This window comes from Anabrus simplex, chromosome 3 (assembly GCF_040414725.1).
Source record: "Anabrus simplex isolate iqAnaSimp1 chromosome 3, ASM4041472v1, whole genome shotgun sequence".
NCBI lineage: Eukaryota > Metazoa > Arthropoda > Insecta > Orthoptera > Tettigoniidae > Anabrus > Anabrus simplex.
In genome coordinates, this window is record NC_090267.1 from 135,216,966 (window position 1) to 135,244,421 (window position 27,456).

General features: G+C 39.2%; 1 long non-coding RNA gene across 2 annotated transcripts in view; it reads right to left on the reverse strand.

Moving 5' to 3' along the window:
- LOC137499014 (uncharacterized) overlaps positions 1–3,742 on the reverse strand; it is a 327,147-nt gene extending 323,405 nt beyond the window's left edge. The window contains exon 1 of one of the 2 annotated variants that reach the window (XR_011017972.1): positions 3,675–3,742. This is a non-coding gene — a long non-coding RNA (uncharacterized lncRNA). The remainder of the gene's footprint in view (positions 1–3,674) is intronic. The other variant, XR_011017973.1, reaches the window with a different exon arrangement.
- Positions 3,743–27,456: the final 23,714 nt, after the last annotated feature.

Genomic DNA, 27,456 nt, shown 5'->3' on the forward strand with positions numbered 1-27,456 from the left:
TACCGTTAGAATGAAGAGTTAAGGCTTCACGTCACCATGTGTGCGGCACTGGCATTTTTGAAACCGGAGGACGTAGATGACGGATGGCTCCAGATTCGTGCGGAAGCTCCCGACAACCAAAAATTCTTCGAGTTTTTGGCTACTTTGTAGATACATGGTTACAAAATGAAGAGATCCCCATCGAAATGTGGAGTTGCTACGATAAGGGACACAGAATCACGAGTGTTGTAGAAGGATAGCACAACAAATTAAATACTCTCGTTGGAATCCGCCACCCCAGAGTCAACATGCTGGTGGAATGTTTGAAGAAGGAAGCGGAACACACAAATTGCATGTACACGAGGTTAGAAATGCATCTTCAAGGGAAGAAGAGAAAGAGGAAATGCTTGAAACTGGAGACAGGATTGAGAAAATGATAAATAATAATAATAATAATAATCGTATGGCCTCAGCTGCCGTTTTGCAGACATTTCGATTTGACGCCATCTGGCTGTCTGCTCGTCAATTTCGACGTTCCGGTTTACTCTATCTGCCATCTAGCGGACCTAGAGTAAACCAGATCTCTCTTGGGCGTCTATGGCTGAGATTGAATTAATTTTGTCGGGTAAATACCAAATGTATCACCAGAGATCTTTTACATGCCGACATCGTACGACATGGAGTGTCGAATGGACTTTTTTCCGCCCTTCAAAAATCCGACTACCTCTGCCGGGTTCGAACCCGCTATCTTGGGATCCGGAGGCCGACACTCTACCACGGATCCACAGAGGCAGCTAAGAAAATGATAAAAGTATATGAAGAGACAATGATACATTCAGAAATTGGACTGAATTGCGGTAACCCACATGTAAATATATACGTATGTAAACATGAAGAAGCCTATAAAAGCCGATTTTAAACGACAAATGTACTGTATGAAAAAAAATGACGAAACCTATGAAGGTTGATTTTCAGCACGCCAAAATAATAAGATGATAATTATCATTTTGACAATCTAAAGTCTGTGTAAAGTGTGATGGAAATCAGATTCAATACGTTGTATGGATTAAAGATTGATATATTTACAGAGGTCACTTACATTACAAGAAAGAAAGAAGGAAAGAAAGAAAGAAGTGTACCGATACGAGACTAATGCATTTGATCATTTTGAATCACCGCAGGGTTGAACCCGCCAGTTTGGGTTTAAAAGGCTAGCTTCTGCCGTCTCTAACCACTCAGCCGGCACGCATCTCGTTAACTCTCCCTTACTGACTTCAGGAACTACACATTATCCACCTTCCCGAATCGTTTTTACCATAGCACATGCGAGAATTTTTATATCGACGTAGAAAGAAGGATCGATCCTCTAACCGTACACAATTCTGAACTTGAATATGAAAGTCAATTAACTTGGTTCCTTCACAGACCAGGAAGATTCCGGCTTCTTGGCTAAGTGACCAGCGTAGGCCTACTTGCGTTCGGTTCGGAAGGCCCTAGGTTCCATTCCCGACCGGGTCGAGGACAATTCCTAGTTCGGGGCTGGCTGTTTGTGTTCGTCTTGTTACACATCTTTATTTACACACACCACATTGAACTAATAACCACCACAGAAACACGCACTAGTGAATACTTCCCTCCGAACAGCGTTGGCGTCAGGAAGGGCATACGGCCGTAAAACTGGGCTTAATCCACATAAAGTGCCGACCGCAAGTAATTGGGATAAAGTCAGAAAGAAGAAGATAGAACAGGAGGAAGTTATCCTCTCTGCTCTGAACCTTAGAACCTGAAGTAGCGCAAACTAATCTCAATGCTCTTTACCATAAGATTTTTTTACAATTTGTTGTACGTCACATCGACACAGATGGGTCTTACGGCGACAATGGGATAGGGAAGGGCTAGGAGTGGGAACGAAGTGGCCGTGGCCTTGCTGGCGTGGAAATGCAAAGGCTGCCGAGAGTGGGGTGCGAACCCACTATCTTCCGAATGCAAGCTCACAGTTGCGCACCTCTAACCACACGGCCAACTCACTCGGTCCATAAGAGTTCTAGATAACAGGCTGATTTAATACAAAATCCAGCGTGACTTACCTACAGTGCCGATTAGTCTATTGTTTTAAGAGAAATACCACAAGATAATCACATACTCTCAGCTCTAGGCACGGAAAGAAAAATAAAACGATAAGGTCTGGCCCATCGAAGAATGAAATGATAGGCTAAAAAAAATAAAAGACTCTCTGGGCCTTGCAAACAGTGAAATAAAACAGGAGTTATTTAATGGTGATCGGATAAGAAATGCGAAAGAGGGAACCTGGCACTATATAGGCCTAGTGAGTGGAAGCAGTGTTACCTTTCTAGTCGACGAGGTTGCTGCCCGAGGTCGCCATATCCACATCTCATAGGGAGTACATCCCTTGTGGGGGAGGGGGAGTGGAATGTATCTACGGTCTCCTGCATATCGTAAGAATCAATTAAAAGGGGTAATTCCTTGTGTTAGGACTGTTAGAAAACACCTCGGTATCTCCTGCCTGTCGCAAGATGCGAGTAAAGAAAAGGGTGTCTTCTAGGGGCTCTCAACTTACAGTAGGTCGGGGACGATAGAATATATCCATGGTATCCACTGCCCGTCGTAAGGGGCGACTAAAAGGGGCCCCAGCAGCTCTTAACTTGGTAGCGTGGGCTGGCTACCCTGGGGCCCTTAGCTGAGTCCTGATATTGCTTCCACTTATTTGTGCCAGGCTCCTCACTTTAATCTGTCCTATCCGACATCCCTTAGTCAACTCTTGTTATTTTTTGACCCCGACGGTATTAGAGCATTCAATGCCTAGGGCGTCTTTCATTTTTACACTCTTCGTGACCCTTCCTTCCGCTTTGCTGATACCTTCATTTTTCAGAGTGTCGGACCTCTTCCATTTTCCCTCTGATTAGTGGTACCAGAGGATGGTTGCCGTGTTGTACTTCCTCTTAAAACAGTAATCAACACCATCCAACCTCCTAATATTGTTGGGCTTGGAAGAGAACAACTAAGGTCAAATAGGAAAACTTCGCTTGGTCATTTCTTATTCAGGTAGGGACGTACTGATTTTTCTGAAAATGGCCCCCGGAATCAATCAATCAATCAATCAATCAATCAATCAATCAATCAATCAATCAATCAATCAATCAATCAATCATGAAACAAAGAAATTGTGTCATAAAGTAATTTTTAAAGATCAATTACACACAGAATGTCCTCGTGTATCCCTTGGCACGGCATGATGAAAATATAAAAAAGAAACAATGAAGGAAAGAATGACGCTACTATTCCGTCGAATACCTTCCACCGGATTAATTATGTAACGTGTTTTGCGTTCAACTACTTTCAGCTTTTTTCGAAAACGCCGATAGCTGTGTGATAGCTATGTGATAGGTGATGTATTTGAGCACCTTCAAATACCACCGGACTGATTCGGGATCCAAACCACCAATTTGAGCTCAGAAGGTCAGCTCTCTACTGACTGAGCTACTCAGTCTCGCTGTCCATTGGGTTCTTTATTGTCATAAGTTACTGCTGTGTAAACGGAAGCCCAATGGGAATGAAATGTACTTCGTTTGTAACTTACACAATTCCTCTTATAATAGGATCGACCGAAACAAGTGGACTGTAGTCCGGACATTGCAATCACGACGATAACACTCACTTTTATTGATGGCACTCACCTGATCGTTACGATGTCTTCACCGAGCCGATAGCTATTCACTGGCTCACATTTGTGCTGTGGTCAGCTCTGTGTTAGGAAACTGAGTGACATCATATCGTGGGGCGGTTTGTTGATTGTTTATAGAGGAAATACAGGTTGCGGGCTAACGCGTTGTCAGCTATGGTTGTCTGGCGGGTGTGGGTGCTTCCAAAACAAAATATACATCAGACGTGAATTAATGATTCTCACCTTCGTTTCCCGAACCAAGTCGACTTTCGATGGTTATCCTGAGTATAGCTTCCCGGTTTTCCTACACTCACTGAGGACAAAGTAACTAATTTTAAGTCCTGAGGACCTACCCGAAGGCTGGTTCGGAAGATGTTCGCCCTAACCTCCGGCGCACATCCTTAAGCCAGGAATTACGGCATCTTCCTATACATCTTTCTTGCAATGTTGACTTAGGGAAGTTCATAGCTTTCGCCTCTCATGATGTGTTCGATGTACAAGAGCTTCTTGTCTTTAATGGTCATCACAAGCCCGAAGTTCAGGCCGTAATAATATTGTAAACATATCTTCGTATTGTACCTCGTATTGTAAAGTCACTCCCGCGCCGAGAAGCTTCTGGCTTGTGAGACATTAATGGTGCTCCTGCTGACTTGCTGAGCTTCCACTTCTTAGAGCTTACCCCTGTAGGAGGGGGCGGTAAAAATTGTTTTTACAATTTGCTTTACGTCGCACCGACACAGATAGGTCTTACGGCGACGATGGGATAGGAAAGGCCTAGGAGTGGGAAGGAAGCGGCCGTGACCTTAATTAAGGTACAGCCCCAGCATTTACCTGGTGTGAAAATGGGAAACCACGGAGAACCATCTTCAGGGCTGTCGACAATGGGGTTCGAACCTACTATCTCCCGGATGTAAGTTCACACCTGCGTGGCCCTAACCGCACGGCCAACTCGCCCGGTGGCGGTAAAATCAGCGGCGTAGCCGTCGGGGGGTGGAGGTGGTTATTGGGGGTTAGACCCCTCACCATGGAAATTTTACAAAGAGAAAATAAACATAAACTGACAACAAACAATGTTTTAATAAACGTTCAGAGACATAATTGTAGAACCAACAGATCTGTTGAATCTATTGTCTAAGAAGTCTCGAAAGTTGAATTTTAGGTTGTAAACAGAACATACCATTCGCTGTAAAACTGTTGACATTGATCGCATTGTTCTTGTTCTGTGTTTTGTAGTGTACTGCAATCTGAATATCAACATAATCCACTTGTATCAATGTCCTTATAATGCCAAGCCTTGCACGCGTGCACCACACACGCACACGCACCTTCATTGTGTTCTATCATCATTTTGTAACTATAATCCCCGCCTCGTCCCATCGGCCGATCCTAGCTACGCTACTGGGTAAAATATCCTCGGTATCACCTGTCTGTCGTGAGAGGCGACTAAAAGGTGAACCAGGGGCTTTCAATTGGCGACTACTGTTCCCCTAGCTGAGTCCTGACATTGTTTCCACTTGTGCTAGGCTCCTCATTTTCATCTTTCCTATCCAGCCTGTCTTCGTCATCTCTTGTTCATTTCAGACCCTGACGGAATTAGGGTTGCGAAGCTTAAGGATTCTTCCATTTTCATTCCTTTTGTGGACCTTTGCTTTCTTTTGCCGATACCTTCATTCTCTGTTGTGTCGGCTCTCTCTCATTTTACCTCTGATTAATGTTAACAGAGAATGGCTGGTTACTTGTACTTCCTTTTAAAACAGTAATCACCACCACCACCACCACCACCACTTGTTAGAGCTTTACTTTTTCTGTTATCCTTCCTGGTGTTTCCCGACTCTACGACATGTAGATTTGAGAGACCTACGTAGACAGGTTTTCATTTTCCCAGCTCAGAAGATATTTTTCTGCTTTAGCTAATCATATTATTGGCTTAATATCCCACTAAACATTTTACAGTTCTCGGAGGCGCCGAGGTGTTGGAATTTTGTCCCACAACAGTTCTTTAACGTGCCATTAAATCTACCGATACGAGGCTGACGTATTCGAGCACCTTCAAATACCACTGATTGTGCAGATAGAACCTGCCAAGTTGGGGTCAGAAAGCCAACGCCTCAATCGTACGTTCAGCCTGTCTCTGCTTTATCTGATTCACTCAATCTGATAATGATGATAATAGTTTTGATTGTTGTTTTAAAACTATGGGATTGTGATGGTGGTGGTGATTATTGTTTTAATTTTAGTAATAATAATAGTAAGTAAACTCGTGTCCTCATCCCGAGGGAGTGCAGCTTTTTTCAGGCACACCCCGAATGGAGGTGAGCTGCATGTACCATTTCAACCACATACCAGCCCTCTTGCCATTCTTAAATTTCTGGCAGTAGCGTGAATCGAACCTGGGCCCCCGAGGACGGCAGCTAATAATACTAACCGTTACGTTACGGAGGTGGAAATAATAATAATAATAATAATAATAATAATAATAATAATAATAATAATAATAATAATAATAATAATAATAATAATAATAATAATAACTCTCAGATTCTATGAGAAAAAGGAGGATACATTTTTACGGTCATCTTCTCAGAATGAACTCTAATAAGTATTGAATGAAGTCCTGACATGCACAATTCTGTGGATGCTGTTTTTTAGATGATAGTTCTTATTTTGTAAAATAAGCTGTAACCACATGTATTTGAGAGTATTTTAGCAAGTTTTTGACGTACAAACAAAAATTCACACCTCCAGTTTTCTTTCAGGTCTGACAACAAGATGCTCCCGCCAAAAGGGCTGTTAAAAGCAAAACTCGTCCTCATTGTCGAAAATGTAATGTATACAGTAGAGTCTCGCTCAACCGACCTTCGCTTATCCAACCCTCCGTGTTATCCGACACTGGTAGGCTTAATTTGAACTTTAGGTGGATGCAATTCTGGGACACGGGGTGTGGAGGGTGCGACTGTGGGACAAGCACTAGCAGTCATGCGGTAGGATTTTGCAATGTAGTATTGGTTGGGTGCGGATGTTATAGTTTTCATATCCTCTGTGAGTATGGCGAGTAAACGTAAGAAAGTGATTGTTTCTGTGGAAGACAAGTAGAGTGGGTTAAAGAGACTGAACAAAGGGGAAACTCCAAAAAATGGCTTCAGATTATGGTGTTGGACGTGTTACAGTGGGAGACTGGAAACATACGAGGGAATAAATTGAAAAGTGGTGCTCTACCAGAGCAACAAGTGATGCACTAAAAATTAGAAAAAAACAATGAAAAATGTGAGTATGAAAAAGTAAGCGAAGCACTATTTCTTTGGTTCACTAAAAACCAGGAAAAGGGCTTGTCAATATCTGGCCCCATTCTGCAAGAAATGGCGGTGTACATCCAGAAGGAGTTTAATAAAGGGACCCTGATTTTACTGCCAGTGCTGGGTGGCTTGATCGGTGGGAAAAACGGTACGGCATTGGGCAGCTTAATATCTGTGGAGAAGAACTGTCAGCTAAATCCGATGAGGTTGTAAAATTTAAAAGACAAGTTTCAAGAAATAATTCTTGCTGAAGGATTAACCGGTGATCAGATTTTTAATTGTGATGAGACTGGGCTGAATTTCAAGATGCTGACATCAAAACTCTTGCAGCCCAAGCCAAGACGTCTGCACCTGGCTACAGGCGTAGTAAGAAAAGAGTACTGCATCTACTGTACAATTGAATTAATAAGACAATAAATAGAGTCCCCTAAAAAAATAGTACGTAATACAGTATAGTCTTCCTGTTTGTTTTAGTTCATTTTCAAAGTTATTCTGTATTATCCGACATTTTCGGTGATCCGACGTACTCCAGGTCCCGTTTAGGTCGGATAATCGAGACTCTACTGTACTTGTGACTGAACAAAGATTTTAATTAAATTATTCCACACTGTAAAACAGAACGTTTGATCATGTACAGATATATATTCACATGCACCGAGGTAATTTTTCTATTTTGTAAGCAGTTAATTAAATCCTGACATGCACAATATGTGGGTGCTTTCTTCAGATGTTAATTTTTATTTTGCAGAATAAACAAAAATATATGTATATAAGAGCATTTTACTCAGTTTTTGATGTACAAACAAACAAACAAACAAACAAACAAACAAACAAACAAACAAACAAACAAACAAACAAACAAACAAACAAACAAACAAACAAACAAACAAAAATTCACACCGCCAGTTTTCTTTCAGATTTGAAAGGGATAAACGCCTGGTTAGGCCTATATCAGAAAGAAGAAGACATAATAATTATTTTAGTTTTACATCCCACTAACTACTTTCACGGTTTTTGGAGAAGATGAGATGATGGAATGTTGATCCACAAGAATTCATTTATGTGCCAATAAATCTACAGACTGAGGCTGACATATTTAAGCACCTACAAATACCATGAAGTGAGCCAGATTTAAATCCACCATCTTCACCTCAGAAGGCCAGTGGTCTATCATCTGAGCCAATGAGCCTGGTGATTATTGTTTCATGGGAAAATGCAATGAAATAATCATCATCTTCTAAACTTTTATAATAGAAAAGTGAGGAAGCAGTTTGACCCTTGCAAAAAGTAAAGGTTTCATCAAGAGAAAGTAAGAGAAAAAAGGGGACATGAAAGGCAAGAAAATGAAGGTCCCTCTGGGTCTCGCAATCTTCGTACAGTCGGAGTTGGAAAAAGCCAAGAGTTGAGTGATGGAATGGATAGGAAATAGTAAACCCGGGAGCCTAGGTCGAGTAAGTGGAAGCAGTGCCGTGCAATGCCCTCTGGGTGGGTGCAGTAGAATACATCTACATGTCTCCTGCTTGTTGTAAGAGGTGACTAAGAGAAGGAACCTCACTGGTTCTCACCTTGGCAGTGTGTATTGATGATCTCGGGTCCTCTAGCTGAGTCTGGCTTTGTTTCTATAAATTTTTGTGTCAGGCTCCTCACTTTTAGCTTTACTATTTGACCTTTCTTATTCTCTTCTGAGCTCGACAATATTAGGTTGCAAGGCCTAGGCTAGGGAGTCTTTAATTTTTTTATGCCCTTCCCTTTCTTGCGGCAACATGGCAGTATCTTCTTTCTTTTCTTTTAATTAGTGTTAATAATAATACTTCTCCTTAAAAAGATAATCACTATCACCAGCCTGACTGAAGTACAAGGAAGCAATACCATACTCAGAGCCTCGAGATTGCAACTCCATGCTCTCAAATTAACCCCTTAAACGGGGAGCTTGGTACACTCCGGCTCACTCCCAGGTGGGGAGCGATTTCCCTGACTGAAGAAAATATTTAATTACTTGATTAAAAACAATCTTAGACTAAAATGAACTGTAGAAGGGTCCTAAGATACATATTTATTTGAATATAGTGTATTTAATGGTTGAAAAATCCTATTATTTTAATTTTTTAATATTCTGTGCAAGAACGTACTAAGTGCTCTCACACTGTGATAGCGAGCTTGTTTGTTCCTAATAGTAAAGCTCTGGTTTTTTTAATACAGTAATTTATACCTGAATATTTTAGGCAGTTTGCTAACAATCGCTGTCTGGAAGTGATTTTTTGTGTACATGTCAGTTGTAGATTTACAAAGTTTACATGTACTTAAAAGATTTATAATGGAATGAATATAATACTCACAAAATTTTCTTTTATGTTGGTTAGCGCTTTTGAGGGATTCAGTTTATATACTGTACCTACAGTTCATAATTGACACATGCGGACTATATTACACTACACTTCTGGTATTATTTATAGTATTTACAGTTTCACAGTGTCATGTCTTTTACAGCTATTCATTATGATAAACACCCTGTCCCGGCTTCACATAATTTTTATGATTCCATTCTGAAATGCGATCATTTTCTTGGTATGTAAACTTTACATCCTAGCCACCCTTTCTATAACAAGAAGTTCTCATCAATTGGCACTTTGCCATCGGGGGTATAAGCTTCCAAAAATTTTTCTACCAGATGGTCAACTACTGCTTTATCTTGTATATTTTGGGAAGAATTTGTCCATTATATGCCTCATTGTCAGAGAAATGTAAAAAGCTGTGGAGGAAAACCTAATAATAATAATAATAATAATAATAATAATAATAATAATAATAATAATAATAATAATAATAATAATAATAATAATAATAATAATAATAATAATAATAATAATAATAATAATAATAATAATAATAATAATGACATTGGCTTTACGTCCCACCAAATACTTTTACAATTTCGTACAAGCCAAGGTACCAAAATGTAGCCCTGCAGGAGATCTTTTACATGCCAGTAAATTTACCGACATGAGGCTGACGTATATGAGCACCTTCAAATATCACCGGACTTAGCCAGGATCGTACTTGCCAAGTTGGGATCAGAGGGCCGGCCAGTGCCTCAACTGTCTGAGTCACTCCCCCCCCACCGAGGAAAAGTCTCTTTTCTGTCATCAGCTCATAGATAATAGGCATAGTCAACAAGCGACTGCAAGAAATATAATGTCCTAATTTAGGTTTCTGTACAATCCCCTGTGACAACAGTATGCCAATGCGAAGCTTTATTTCATCCTTATTTGTCCAAACCCGGGTCTTGATCTTGACTCCTACGTTTCATCTTACTAAACTGAGTTTTATGTGCAATTTTCTGCTGGGCATTTTTTGCCTGTTCAGTTATGTTCTGACAAATCTCGTCATCAAAAAGTAATTCAGATATTTTGCTCTGTTTTGTTTTCGCTAAAACCTCTCCCTTTACATCATGATGGAATTTTTCGTTGTCCATTTTCAGTCTAAGTTGACGAAGAAGTTGCACTGGTTGTAATATTATGTATTACCGTCACCACTGTCAATGCTCTTTATGATGCAACTCGTGGATGACACACTGGTATTGGAAGAACAAAACAAAGCAAAAAGCAAAGTCACCTCTGCACAGGCCATGAAGGCCCTTGGAGGAGTGGAAGGTAAAGACTTCCACCATTGTTAACCTCGGCATGTGATGGGTTAGAGTGGTTAGCTCTACGCCCGGCCGCCTTTGCCCCCAGGAATTAACCTGGTACTCATTTTTGGTCTAGGCTGAGTGAACCTCAGGGCCATATGCACCTCCGGAAGTGGAAATCCCGTTTCTTAAATTTTACGACTTCCTGACGGGGATTCAAACCCACGTCCTTCCAGGCGAACCGAGCACGCCTTTACCACCTTGGCCAGGCAGCCCCTATTGGAAGAACATAGTTGAAAAAAATCACATCAGAGGGCAGACTCATCCAGAACATGCTGCTGAAAAAGAAATAAATCTCTGCAGGCAGGCAACTGAGGAAAATCATATAATTAGAATCGGCAGATATATCTGCATTCCCTGTAGAGCAAGCGACTTGTAGCCACGGATCTCACCGCATCACCCATCGAACGGGTTAAGAGCACCTGTTGGGAGGAGGGAGAATTATTGATACAATTAAACTTTAATCGTAGGAAAGGGCTTGAAGAGGCTTGAAGAATCAGAGTATAATCTAAAGAAAAGTGGGAACACTGAATATTTGCTATGCTTTGCTACCTTTATTCCAGTGGAGTTAGAGTCGACCAAGGAAGATTGGATGGTAAAGAGGAAAGAGGAAAACATGGCACAAGTAACTGGAAGTAATGTTAGATTTAGTCAAAGCCCCATTGTCACCACACTAATTTTCACAAGTTGTATGCTGAAGGTGTATACTACTACTTCAAAAGGTCAAATATTAACTTCCTTCTAGTCTTGTGGTTGATGAACTCGCTCTCAAGTTTCCGTAAAACTAAATAATGTTAGTCGTAAGTCAGTACCAGGTCGACCAAGGGTAACCGCCCCACAGCAGGACCGATATCTGGCCTTAACCGCCCAACGAAATCGGAGTGCACCTGCAAGACAATTGTCGGCGGAGCTTGCAACCGTCTCAGGGGTTACCGTTCCATGGCAAACTGTGTACCAGAGGTTCAGAAAAGCAGGGCTGTTTGCCCGACATCCGGCGGTGTGCATCCCACTCTCCAGCACAGAAACTGGCCCGTTTACTGTGGAGCCGTCAACATCGAAACTGGACCGTGAATGAATTGAGGCATGTGCTCCTCACAGTTGAATCCCCTTTCAGTTTGCAGAACGATTCCCGTCGCACATTAATCTGGAGAGAATCGGGTAGCTGATACAACCACAGGAACATCGTGGAACGAGACCAGTATGGTGGTGGTGGCATCATGGTGTGGGACGGCATCATGTTGAATGGCCATACGGACCTGCACATCTTCATGGGTGGTCCGAGGAATATTGTTAATGCTCGGAGATGCAGGGATGAGGTTCTGAGACCACATGTTCGATTCTTCAGAGGTGCGGTGGGTCCAGACTTCCTCTTAATGAACGATAGTGCCTGACCGAACGGCGCTGCTCTGGTTGATGAATTTCTGGCTGGGGAAGACATTCATCACATGGACTGGCCAGCGAGGTCATTGGATCTGAATCCTATAGAACATGCCTGGGATGCATTGGGGAGGCAAATTGCATCCTGTTAGCCTCCACCAAGGACCCTCCAAGACCTTCGTATTGCCCTTTCGGAGGAATGGGATCGACTGCCACAAGAGCTCTTGGACCATCTGATAGAGATGCAGAGAATGTGTGGCCGTTAGGGGTAACCATACACTCTATTAACAGCATATTTTGTTGTGGAAGACATTTCCAAGTTTTGTTAGTTGTTGTCAAAGGTGTACCTTAGCTATCAGAATCTTTCTGACACTGTTTTCTTTGGACAAGTTGTGTGTCATATGGTGTGTGATTCAGCTTCCATTTGTTCAGCAATCCGTCTGACATTCCTATCAGGCGGTATGGCTTCATTTAGTGATTATGCTTAACTTTTGGACACTAGTGTACCATTTTAACTATGTACCAGCCCTCCTGCCATTTAAAATCTCTGGCAGTACTGGGAAACACACCCGGGCAGCTGTGGATTGCAGCTTGTAGTGTTAGCCTTTATGCTATGGAGGCAGATATAAGGAGATTTGGTGCGATAGGTTGTGAGATGCTATAAGGTTAATTTTATTGCCACTTGATAGTGTTCATAGGCATATATCTTGTGTTGGCAGGCAGACTATACTTTGAGATTTAGCATTTGGTAACTGCCTATTGTTTTGTTCAGCCAGTGCAGGATTCTATGTACTTGATGTCAAAAATCATGTGATAATCCATTATTTAAGTGTGCCTTAAATACACCTGTAGAAAGTGTATTTATTGATCTAGTAGCTGTTCCACAGTGCAATAACTTTCAGGAGAGAGAGAAAGGTTGTCTCTTTTCCTTGTGGTGTTTCTCTGGACATCCTAAGAGCCTAGGAAGACTTTTACATTTTTTGTCTTATATATAAAAGACAAACAAAGATTTTATTGACAAAAATTTCCATTGGTAGCTAAATAAATACTACTTGATGGAATATTAAAAGGACATTATGGCAATAATCTTCTTTAGACTACACCATGTATGTACCCCAGTGTCTTCTGTAAACTGCTCATGAATCACATGCGGATCTAAAATGCATCTTCATCTTTAACATTTTACCTTACTGAAAAATGATTCTTAATCATTATTGTCATGCCAGTGAAGATCAAGCATGAGAAGACATATAATATAATGCTATTATCATCATAATGAATGAATGAATGAATGAATGAATGAATGAATGAATGAATGAATGCTACTCTTAGGGCTGCCATCCATGAGGAAGATTCCCTAATAATTGTTTACCTAGTCTTTTCTTAAATTATATCAAAGAAGTTGGAAATTTTTCAAACAGCCATATGATTCCAATCCCTAATTCCTCTTCTTATAAGCAAGTATTTTCTCCAATTTTTCCTCTTAACTCCAACTTTATCTTCATATTATGATCTTTCATACTTTAAAAATTTCCACACAAGCTTATTCACTTACTAATGTCACTTGAAGTCGTCTCTCCACTGACAGCTTGGAATATTCTGCTTAGTTGAGCTGTTCATCTCCTTGCTCCCAAGTCTTCCAAGCCCAGGTTTGCAACATTTTTGTAACACTACTTGTTGGTCAGAAATCTCCCAGAAAAACTGTACTGCTTTCCTTTAGATATTTTCCAGTTCTTGAATCAAGTAATCCTGGCAGAACCAGCTACAGTAGAACCATACTCTAATTGGTGTCTTACCAGAAATTAATTATCATCTTTATCATTATAGCCAACTTGGTGGCCATGATCGAAAAGGTGTCAAGTCTTTAAGGTCTGACACCAGGATTCTTCTTAGGACGCCTTTCTCTATGAAGGTTGGTGATCCAATTTATTATGATAACTCACGAAACAGCAACTCAGAAGATTTCAATGGAAGTTCCATACCAGTGGCACAGGTCTTTAAGCCAGCAATCTCTCCATCTACCCCACATATCATTTTCTTCAGTTTTTCCCTCGATGATGAGGTGGAGAAGTTCATATAGTTCACCTCTCATGACGTGCCTGATCTGTCGCTCCTTGATGGTTGTTAGAAACTCTTTTTTCTTATTTAACAAGTTGAGGGCTTCTTCATTGGTCTTTCTTCTTCTTAGCGTGCCTGTCCACCTCGGATGTTGGTGGTCAACATGGCTATTCTGGCTTTATCCATTGCAATTTGGAACAGTTCTGCACATGTTTTGTTGAACCAGGTTTTAAGGTTATTGAGCCAGGAAATTCTTCTTTACTCAGGAGATCATTTTCCTTCTATTTTTCCTTGCAGGATTTGAAGCAGCTTATATCTTTTCTGATTCCTCATGATATGTCCAAAATATTGTAGTTTACAACACTTGATGGTGTTAATCAGCTCTGGTCCCTTGTTAGCTTGGCGTAGAATCTCAACGTTTGTAACTTTTTGAGTCTGTGATATTCTCAATCTTCTGTATAGCCAGAGTTCAAATGCTTCCAGTCTAGCAGTGGTGGCTTTTGTAAGGATCCATGTTTCCACACCATAAAAGAGAACTGAAAACACATAGCACCTAAGGAGCTGCATTTTGGTATCCATGGTAAGGTCGTGATTCTTGAAGGTTGAGCTCATTGAGTTGAAAACACTTCTTGCTTTTCCAATGCGACACTTTATCTCTTGCGAATTGTCCCATGCTTCGTTAATGATGGTACCCAGGTACGGATACTGAGAAACTCTCTCTATACTTGCTCCACTGAGGAACAGATTCATGCCTCGGATGTTCTTCTTAGTGATGATCATAAATTTTGTTTTCTTAGTGTTGATGTCCAGACCATATCTCTTGCTTGTTTCAGAAATTTTGTTCATCAACTTCTGTAGCCCTTCCATCTTATCGTTGTAATAGACAAGAAATAATAATACTTCCATCTTATCTCCAAAGACAATTGTGTCATCTGCGTAGCGCAAATTGTTGAGTTTGACATCATTCACTGAAGTTCCTTCTTCCACATCAAGTATGGCTTCTTTGAATACATGCTCAGAATAAAGGTTGAAGAGTATCTGTGATACTGTACATCCTTGCCTGACCCCTCGGCATATTCCCACTTGCTCAGATTGGTTTTGATCTATTTTCATAACTGCAGATTGGTTCCAGTATAAATTTGCTATTATTCCTAGATCTTTCCCATCAATTCCTGTTTTCTTGAATACGTCTATCATGTGTTCACGATTCACACAATCGAACGCCTTTTGATAATCAATGAGGCATGCAAATACATTACAGTTGATATCCCTACATCTTTGGAACAGTACCTGTACACTAAATATTGCTTCTCTAGTGCCAATTGCCTTTACAAACCCGAACTGGTTGAATGCTATCTGTTCTTCCACTTGTGTATCACTTTAAGTAACAATTTTAGCAGATGCCTCATTAAACTGATGGTACAGTAGTCCCCACATTCTTTGGCGTTTGATTTCTTAGGTAAAGCAATAAACACTGATATAAACCATTCTGGAGGGATTTTACCTGATGAGTAAATGTCGTTGAATATTTTTGCGATCATTTTTAATTTTTCCTCACTGAGCAGTTTGAGAAATTCTGCTTGTATGCCATCTAGCCCAGCTGCTTTCCCTTCCTTCATTTGTTGTATGCCCGCTTCCACTTCACTTACTAGGATATCTGGTCCTGTTGTATCTGATATCTCTGGTTCCTGTCTCCTCATGTCATCTTGGAATAACTGTTCCAGATACTTCTCCCATTTTCTCTTTTTATCTTCCTTGTCGATTATGAGGTTACCACTACTATCTACTAGCTTTCTTTCTATTCAGGATAATCAAAGCATTCTTCTGTACAAGTACATTTCAAAAGCTTCAATCCACCTCTCCAGCAATGGGTTGAGGGTGCAGTCTTCCAAACCATACAGAAGGGCAGGGAAAACATAACATTGCATCATCCGAACTTGCAGCTGAAGGTTGAGATCTCTACTGGTGAATAGGGCTACTGCTGAACAAATTTATGGTTTGCCCAATCATTTCATAATCATAAGATTTTGTTCTTGGGATTGAAATTCTGAGTGTCTATAATCCAAAGATATTTGAAGGATGACACTTGCTGAACAGTTATGTTGTTGATGTGCAGGGAGGCCTGCTTAGGTGTTTTTTAAAAATACAGCCAGCTTGGTCTTGCCAATATTCATGAACAGACCAAATGCTACACTGATCCTTACAATGTTCTTAATAATAATTTGAAGATCAGCAAGGTTACTGGTTAATACAATTGTATCATCAGCAAAGCAGATGTTATTAATGACATTGGCATTTATTACAGACTATAAATCTCACTTTAACATTGATGCTTTCATGGCTCGTACTTATTTTCTTAGCATGGCATAAGCCCAAAAGCCCTTATCATGTCTATAAATCTCATGTTTGATCCATATTGACAGTTGAACTTTTTTCAAATTTTCAAATTGTATGTAATTATGTTCCTTATCAGTACATTTATGTAATATACATCTACTTAAGATGAGATTTCAATTAAACAATTAAATTAAATACAATTTGACAATTTGAAAAAAAAAATGCCTTTTATCCTGATTCCTAGGTTAACATCCTGGACAGCTTCTCTGAACACAGCCTCAGAGTAGATATTAAAAAGGAGACACAACAGAACGCAGCCCTGATGCACGCTTCTACATATAGCTTTGACCTCTGTTGTGTCTCCCTCTATTTTGACCTCTGCTGTTTGGTTCCATTAAAGCTGAATGATGATACATAGATCACCAGCATCGAAACCAGTAATTTTAAAATATTGGCAAGTTTTGGATGAGATACACAATCAAAAGCTCTTTGGCAGTCGAGGCACATGTCAACATTCATATCCAGGCATCTCTGAGTCAAAACATGCAGAGAGAAAAGAGCCTCACAAGTTCCCAGTCCATTTCTAAAACCAAACTGAGTAGGACGAATTTGGCATTTGCAGTCTGCTTAGATACGAGTGTGAGTGTTAGTGTTACATAGGAATATCTTCAAGACATGGGACATCAGACTGATCATGCAGGAATCATCGCAATGTGATGCACTACCGGTAGCTTTTTTTTTTTTTAAGGTATGGTAATAAAAGTTGATCTTAACCAGTCAGATGGAATTCTCCCTGCCTTATGTACCGTGTTGAATAGTGTAGTTAGCCTCTACCATCTCCTTGAGAGTTTCTGCATGTATCTTGTCCAGACCCACAGCTTTACCTAACTTCTGAAACTTGATTGCACACAATACCCCCTCTTTTATTATGTCACAACTTGCTTTGTTGCATTATTCAATACAGGGTGATTTGTCTAGCTGCACATAGTTAAATACAGTAGATTCTAAACATACTCCTCCCAGCATTTCAGCTTTACTTTGGCTCCCACCAAGATTTTTCAGTATAGCTTTATACGGCTTGCAATATTTTCTTGTGGAGGCTGAAGAAGATATATTTCTCCTGGAGATATTCTATTTCTCTGCATCTTTCCACCAGCCAAATTTCTTTTGCCTCCCAGCATTTTCTTTGCACTGCCCTGTTCAATTCTTCATATTGATCTTTATCCCTGTGCTTCATTTTCCATCTTTTTTCCATAAATTGTAGTATTTCAACCATCATCCATGGCTGCTTCTTTGGGCTTCTTACATATCCAACATCTGTTTCTTGGGTATCTGTAGGACACTCTGTTGAGATTCCATATCAATTGTTCCCAAGTTTTTTACTGCACTCATTGGTTTTTCAAGCTTCAAGGTTATTTGAGTTCTTGCTTTGAGGTTGTCAAGTTTCTGGTTTATATTCCATTGGGGGAACCATTTTGAGCATTAGAACGTTGGCTAGCAGGATAAGAGAGGTGGTGGCATACAGTTTCTAATCACTAGATCGCAAGCTAAAAGCCTGGATTCAATTCCAAATCTCTCTGCAGTGTTCATACGGCGGATAGTGATTTGTCCATTAAGCCTTTAGCAGACCCCTTAATGTTATTTGGCTATATGCTGATACTGGGTTTCACCCTCACCCTATCTCATTATCACCACCGCCATCACCACCACCACTGCACATCCAAAATTCTGGTCGCCCATGGGCATAAACTAGAAAGACCTGCACCAAGCCTCTGTGGCCTCACTCACATGATTACTACTACTAATACTACTACTGTCTATCATTAATTCTTCTGGTAGCAGTTATGTTTTTACTGTGCATAAACATAAAATCAAGGTGTTTTTTTAATTTTTTTCTTTAAATTAAAGGAATATTATGATATTTTCCTTCCTTCGAGCCCTAAATGTGCTCCCAGAAAAAGTGCCATTATTATTGTTACGGAGTTATCCATGGAAGGCAGAGGTGAAAGAAGGTGCGGGCTGGAATGGGTCTAAGTACAAAGCTGATATATTAATTAAAATTGAATTAAAGGTTATATTTTCAAAAACTTAACAATTTTGACATAGAATTTGAACATACAACAAATAACAACAAGTTAACAAATCAGGCACAAGACCAGGAAATCCAAGATTTAGAGATACTTTAACGATCTGGGCTTCAAGCCCCACCTTTTACAATTCCTGAGCTCTCAGCTCACAACCACATAATACCAAAGGGCAGAAATCCCCTTACTGCATGGAACACTTGCTCCGTCCTTTTAACCTCAAGCCTCCCAGAAGCATTTTTCAAATACAAGAAAGAGCTGACCCGCTCTCAATTTTTCAAGCCTATTAAAGGCAATACCAGACTTTTACACTAAATTGCCATCAAGGCACCGCTTACGTCAAATGAAATGGGGGTATCTCGTACCCAACCTACTGGGCCTCAGTGGAAAAGAACAGATTAATTAAATGGCCCAAAATACCAAGATGAATGGAGGCATTGCTTGCACTCCTACATGAAACCTTTTAAAACGTAAGGGGCACTAGGCCGATGACACAGGGGCTATTCCCAAACTAGGGAGGTGATTCGTATAAGAAAACATTTTAACACATTAAGACGAGAAGAAAATCGGTTATGAAAACGTAGTCACCTCAAATCAAAAATGAAGGGGAGTTCGAGAGGGTAAAGCACTCTCTATCCCCGATTTACAGTTAAAGTAATAAGAAAATTTTACATAAGCCGGCACAAGTTACATTTTTAGACAGGTAGGTTACATTGAAAAGGTTTTGGACCTTCCCCGAGGGTTAAACTGCTGAGCTAGCAAGAAATAAAGATGTTAAACGGCCATTACCTTGTTGAAGAGCTGTTGCCCGAGGAAGAGGCGCTACCCACCCCCTGCTACACGCCCATACATTAAGCTAGAGGTTGAAGAAGTGGTGACGAGCCGTGAAAATCAGCAGTTTTTAAACTCTCGGGGAAAGTTCGAGACCTTTCATGAATAATTAAGACACACCCACTCAACTTTATTGGCTGGCTAAAAGTTACACATCAAAATTGAAGAAGAAAGACACGATTGGTCAAAAATTAATTACAGAAATTCTGGATTGGCTAAGTTCAAAACTAGCGGAAAGAAAAGATTTATATTGCCAACCCACAAATGAAAGAACGAAATTTAGTTATAGGAAAACTTATGAGTACAAAATATCTTCAAGAAAAGTTCCTTCACTTCGCACCAGGGTGCGTGATCATAGTATTTTAGTAGAGACATCTATAAGAGAATGTCCACACTTCTTGATTAATGGAAAACAAAACAAGTTGAACTCCACACAGTATTGACAACTTTATAATCACAAAATTTATGGTAGTGCCATCTTCTGAGAAAACTTATAAGTTGATACAGTTGTTCAAGTTTAGAGTTTCTCCTGTAGAGGAGTACTTAACACAGAAAATTCAAAGGTGCAGCGTAGGGGTGTACCATCCGGTACAATTATTATTATTGTTATTATTATTTTATTATTATTATTATTATTATTATTATTATTATTATTATTATTATTATTATTATTATTATTATTATTATTATTATTATTATTATTATTATTATTCATTCAACTTCACTAATCTGCCAACTAGGGACCACGATAAGCCTCACGTTACATTCTGGCATTTGTTCATTTTTTTCTTGATCCACATCATCTTCATTAGCTCACTGTGTATTATTATTATTATTATTATTATTATTATTATTATTATTATTATTATTATTATTATTATTATTATTATTCAACTTCACTAATCTGCCAACTAGGGAGCATGATAAGCCTCACGTTACATTCTGGCATTTGTTCATTTTTCGCTTGATCCACATCATCTTCATTAGCTCACTGTGTTTAGCACAATGTTCTTCTGTCCATTTAGCACCAGTTGTCCGTTTCTCGTCTTGGAAAGTCCCAAAAGTCTTGATGGCTGCTCTGAAAAGATTTTGGTCTTTGTATCTTCTGCTTGTAGGCCCAGTTCTTTAAGATCTTTCTTGACATTAACGTACCATGGCACTGCCCTTTTTGATTTTGAGTTAAATATACTGAAGATACATTTCGTCCATCGAGAGTCGATCATCCATTGTATATGACCATAGAAGTGAACTCTGCCTTTACGCATTGTGTCTGTGATCTTCTCTATCTTAGAGTATACTTCTTGCCTGGATTTTCTAATGTAGATGCCATTTTTTAAGTTTGGGCCAAGTATGGTGTGTAGGATCTTTCTTTCTTTCCTCTCTAAATCCGCAAGCAAACATTTCTAGGGCAGGATCGATTTGACCCCTCAGCATATGGTATCTTTTTTTTAGGTTTTTATGTTAAGTATTTGTTCTGCACTTGATAGGCCTTTCCAAAAACCTGCTTGGTATTCCCCAAGTTTGTGTTCAACTTGCTGTTCTAGTTTTTCAAGGATGGATAGTGACAGGATCTTGCAGGCTACTGACAGAAGAGAAATTCCACGGTAATTTTTCTCATCTCTCGTATTTCCTTTCTTGTGTAAAGGATGGATCAAGGCTAGATTATTATTATTATTATTATTATTATTATTATTATTATTATTATTATTATTATTATTATTATTATTATTATTATTATTATTATTATTATTATTATTATTATTATTATTATTATTATTATTATTATTATTATTATTATTATTATTATTATTATTATTATTATTATTATTATTATTATTATTATTATTATTATTATTATTATTATTATTATTATTATTATTATTATTATTATTATTATTATTATTATTATTATTATTATTATTATTATTATTATTATTATTATTATTATTATTATTATTATTATTATTATTATTATTATTATTATTATTATTATTATTATTATTATTATTATTATTATTATTATTATTATTATTATTATTATTATTATTATTATTATTATGGTGCATGGTATGGGTTACTGTAATCGTGTCGTACAGTAGTTCATGAATCATGGACAATGGCTGAGTGGCCTAGTAAGTAGTCCTGAGAGTCGGGATACCACTTGCTACGGAATGGGAGTGGGCATCTCGGACATATTCTGAATCATGGCCCTCCTTGTGCTCAGGCAGCTAGGACTATACAATCCACTGGTGGTCCCTAACCCATTAGAGGAGAGATCCTCACTTGGACTATGTGTAAGTAGGGTAGCATCCTGCTTCACAGAATTTACCGAGCTCAGAACAATTCAAGCAAGCCTCGGACCTCTTGGAGTAATGGAGTCCCACTTCCATTTGACGGGCGAAAGTCTGTTTGGAAATTACTTGGCAAACGAAATGGAATTCAATGAGGAATTATCAATATTAATTGAGCTTATGGAAGAAAGAAAGTAGAATTGGCTGAGTCAGCAAAGAGGATGCATCTGGATGTGCTTAGGAGTAAATGATAATTATTCTGGTAAGGAGAGATAAGGAGGAAGGGCAGAGTGTGGGGTAGGGCTGTTTATCAGGAATACTATTGCACGCAACATAGTTTCTGTTAGGTACGTAAATAAGCGAATTATGTGGGTAGATTTGGCAGTTGGAGGAATTAGGACGAGAATTGTCTCAGTGTATTCACCATGTGAGGGTGCAGATGAGGATGAAATTGACAAGTTTTATGAAGCATTGGGTGAGATCGTAGTCAGGGTCAACAGCAAGGATAGGATAGTGCTGATGGGCGATTTGAGTGTGAGAGTTGGATATAGAACTGAAGGATATGAAAGGGTGATAGGTAAATGTGGGGAAGATATGGAAGCTAATAGGAATGGGAAGCATTTGCTGGACTTCTGTGCCAGTATGTGTTAAGCGGTTACGAATACATTCTTCAAGCATAAGTCTGTTCACTGCTACACATGAGAGAGTAGACGTACCAGATCCATAATAGACTATATCTTAACCAACTTTGAATTCAGAAAATCTGTTAGGAATGTACAAAGTTTTGGGGATATTTCGATGATAGAGACCACTATCTGATCTGTTGTGAACTAAGTATCTTTAGGCCTACGATAGAGAAAGTGAAATCTGTCTGAAAATGAATAAGGGTAGAAAACCTCCAGGACAAGGAAATTAGACAGAAAATCTGGATATGATTAGTGAGAAGTTACGAACTGTGGACAGTAATAAGCATGTTCAGGATAAGTTATAGAAAGAGAATGGGTGGTATACAAGGATGCTGTAGTAGAAACAGCAAGGGAATCCCTAGGAACAACTGTGTGTAAAGATGGGAAAAGTCAAACATCTTGGTGGAATGATGAAGTGAGAGCACCTTGTAAACTTAAAAAGAAGGGTTATCAGAAATGGCTCCAAATAAGGGCTGTTGCAGACAGGGTATTGTATGTAGAGGAAAGAAACAGAGTGAAACAAGTAGTTGTTGAATCCAAAAAGAAGTTGTGGGAAGATTTTGGAAATAACCTGGAAAGGCTAGGTCAAGCAGCAGGAAAAGCTTTCTGGACAATGATAAAGAATCTTAGGAAGGGAGGTAAACAGGAAATGAACAGTGTTTTGTTTAATTCAGCTGAAATGATAATAGATCCCAGGGATCACTGGACAGGTGAAGGGAATATTTTAAAATCTTCTCAGTGTAAAAGGAAATCTTCCTGGTGGTGTCGCGAACAACCGAATTCATGGAGAGGAGGAAAATGACATTGGTGAAATTACGCTTGAGGAAGTGGAAAGGCTAGTAAATAAACTCCATTGTCATAAAGCAGCAGGAATAGATGAAATTAGACCCAAAATGGTGAAGTATAGTGGGAAGGTAGGGATGAAATGGCTTCATAGAGTAATAAGATTAGCATGGAGTGTAGGTAAAGCACCTTAAGATTGGCCAAAAGCTGTAATTGCACCTATCTATAAGCAAGGGAACTGGAAAGATTGCAACAACTAATCGAGGTATTTCATTGATTAGTATACCAGGCAAAGTATCCACTAGCATCTTGGAAGGGAGGGTGCAATCAGTGGTTGGGAGGAAATTGGATGAAAACCACTGTGGTTTCAGACTACAGAGGATATTTACATAAAAATCTGCCTTCTGACTGAGGGCTGCCTGGTCAAGTTGGTAAAGGTATGGTCAGTTCATCCAGATGGACCTGATTTTGATTCCCTGTTAGGAAGTCAAAAAAATGTTTTCTTTTTTGCTAGTTGCTTTACATCGCACCAACACAGATAGGTCTTATGGCGACGATGGGACAGGAAAGGCCTAGGAATGGGAAGGAAGCAGCCGTGGCCTTAATTAAGGTACAGCCACAGCATTTGCCTGGTGTGAAAATGGGAAACCACGGAGAACCATCTTCAGGGCTGCCGACAGTGGCGTTTGAACCCACTATCTCCCAGATGCGAGCTCACAGCTACGCGCACCTAACCGCCCAGCCAACTCGCCCGGTGTCAAAAAGTTTCAGAAACAAGATTTCCACTTCTGGAGATGCACATGGCCCTGAGGTTTACTCAACCTACACCAAAAATGAGTAGGCCTACCAGGTTAACTCCTGGGAGCAAAGAAGGCCGGGCGTAGAGCTAACCACTCTACCCTACCAAGTGCCGAGTTTAAGGATAGTGAAAGCCTTTACTTTCCACCCCTCCAAGGGCCTTCTTGGCCTGTACGGAGATGACTTTGCTTTTTTTTTTGCCTTCTGACTGACTAATTGAACAGTACTATTGCTGAGTGAAAGCGTTTCCTGTGGTTTGAGCAAAATAATTTATGTAAAAACTATGAAATTATTGTGAAAAGATAGTACAAGTATATATGTGTGCCAAGGGTACTTCCAGTAATGGAAAAAGTACAAGGAAAAAGGAGTTGGGAGGAATTATAATTTCTCAGGAAATAGTTTACTCAGTTACTATGGTTATTTGAGAAACCACACATGTCCATTTTCAGACAAATTAGGTTTAATGCATATATGTTAAAATGATATGCATTTCCATCTTTCAGAAAGAAAGCATACATGTCTGCCTCATTACACAGGTTTTACTGGGACTTTGGAAATTTTCTCCTGGCCTACTCTAAATAGGCAGGACATATCTGAGGAACCTGAATAACAGATATGACAAGACAATCTCTTGGCATTATTGTTAACAGGGCAGATGTATTTGAGTAACTGTAATAAGTGATACAGTATTGTTAAGACAGAAAATATTTTGAATTTTGAATTTAATGTTGTTGTATGAAGTGAAATTTAAAGATGAAAGTTAATTACATAATTAAAGTGTGATATGTAGAGTTCTTAGCTGTTGGTAAGCATTAAATAACCTCATGTTGTAGTGTTGTTTTGCTATCAAGAATTTATTTATTTGAGAAATCACACATGTCCAGTAACTTTCATTTCCCATATCACTCTTTTTTTTGAAAACTAATTTTTTTCAAAAATGATCAGAATATTGTTAAAGATCATCATCATCATCATCCAGTGTGCTGGGTAGGGTGGTGTTGAACGAGCACCATCATTGCCTGTCTAGAAATGCCTTCTCTCACCACTGACTACCAGTTTCCTCCTCTTCTCTCTACATTGTTTCTCAGTCGGTGTAGCCATCTCTTCCTAGGTTCCCACTGGCCTTTTTCCTTCAATCTTTCTAGGCATACATGTGATGTTCTTGTGCCAGGCATTTGATTTACATGTCCATACCATGTTAATCTTGATGTCCTTGGCTTCTCTTCTATCGAGTCCACTTCCAGTTCCGTTCTGATGTCATCATTCCTTACGTGGTCCTTGCATGTTTTCTGGAGGGTAGTTTGTAGGAACTGCATTTCACATACTTGCAATTTACTAACTTCTCTCTCTTTCAGGGTACATGTTCTTAGACTGTATATGAGAATGGGCACAAAGTATGAGCCATCTTGGTTCTCACAGGCTCTTTGTTATCCCAAAGTAAATGTCTTATGAGGTCGTAGAAGTTGGAACTGCTACACTCTCTGTATACTATTTCTTTATCTGCAGTATGCCTGATGGAAATCATACTCCCAGTGTGTCTGAATACCTGTACACATTGAATATTTTTACCTTCAAGCTTTATGTGGTAGCCAGTATCTTTTCTACTCATTTTCAGTGCAACAGATTTTGTTGTGCTAACTTTAATCTGATACTGTGTGAACTTTGCCACCCATTCTTCCAGCCTAGTTTGAACTTCTACCTCTCCCCAGGTGGCTACATCATCAGTGAACACCAATGTGCGTAGTTCTCCATCTCGGTTTCTTTTCAGTATGTCCATGACATTAATGAATAGCAATGGTGAGAGTGCGCTCCCTTGTTGGACACCCTGTGAGGTATTAAACCATTCTGGATGGCCATCCCCAACATGCACACAGCTGTGGTACAACATCTAGACCTTGCCTATGAGATCTTTCCCTCTCTCCCACTGCTGTTCCATTAACATTCTTAGGGTGAAGATCAGGTCTGTTGTTCTTCTATTGGTTCTAAAACCATGCTGTTCTTCTTGCAAAAGATCTGATAAATAATTAATATAAAAACCAGACACAAATTCCGAACATTAGTACCTGTGGGCAGTTTTTTCACTTTTCTCAAAACTAGTAGTAGTGGACATGTGTGCTTTCTAAAAACTAGTAGTAGTGGACATGTGTGCTTTCTCAAAACTAGTAGCAGTGGACATGTGTGCTTTCTCAAATAACCAATTAAGTTACTTTTTCAACAAGTGATCAGTAAAATTGCAGTTACTTCGCAGAACACTAGCCTTAAGGAAATGACCGACTGTTTTTTGCATGGGACTGGAAAGATGATAAATTTTGCAAAGGAAAAGGTATTACCAGTACATCTTTCTTTCTTTTTTTTCTTCTTCTTTTCCTTTTGTTTAGCACAGAGACATTAAGTGGCTACATTCATGAAGTACCGGTAACACTAAATATGATACTTTGGAACTTTTAAAATTATTTTTTCTCATAATTTTTGTTTTACTTGGTGACTTTTAGCATTTCAGATAATTTGCCATTTATTTTACAAAAGAATTTTCTCATCTCTCTAAGTCTCAACCTATTGGGGGTAAATTCATCTTTGCATTTGCTGAAAATATGCTGTACTGGGGCACTTGAAGGAACACATGTGTTTAATTTTAAGTACATCCACAGCAGTGATGGCTAAGTTGGATATCTGTACTTGGATGTACTGGGAAAGATGCGAAAATACTTCATCCAGCACTAGTGAATCAACTGGTTCTGCTGTAGAAAAACTAGAAAGGTTATCTTAATCATAACTTTTTTCCCTCCTTTCATTTCCATGTGATGTACATCGAACACCAGAATATAACGACTACAATTTTATTTCAAGGAGTAAATCACATGTAAAAATTACAGTTTGTAAAAAAAAAGAAGTAATAATTACAAGTAAAAGAATTACTAAAAAAGTACTCGTTACAAGTAATTACATTACTTTTTCTCAATTACTTCCCAACCCTGCTTACTTCATATACAATATACAATAAATAGTATGATATTTAAAGGGTGGTTGGGTTCATTTGACCTAAAGGTAAAGCCATGACAAAGTACACTGTTGTGAAAATAATTCAGAATTCAGTCTGTTCATCTGGAAATACTTAGCACTTAAAAGGTTAATGAATGAATTAATTAAGAATGTCTGATTTTGATTGGTATTTGAGAATTGTTTACTTTTTTATTGTTTACAATTTGCTTCATGTTGCACCAACACAGATAGGTCTTATGACAACGATGGAAGAGGAAAAGGCTAGGAGTGGGTAGGAAGTGGCCGTGGTATTAATTGAGGTATATCTCCCAGCATTTTCCTGGTGTGAAAATGGGAACCCACTGAAAAACCATCTTCAGGGCTGTCAACAGTGGGGTTCGAATCTACTATCTCCCAAATGCAAGCTCACAGCTAACGGCACGGCCAACTTGCTCTGTAATTTGAGAAATAAATGTTTATTTTACGTCTCTTTCTACTAATGCTGCGTGCACAAGTCCTTGGAGTATCTTGTCATAGGGTATCCACAGTAATGCAATACTTTTAAGGAGTTAAAATAAATAAAGTTCTCTATA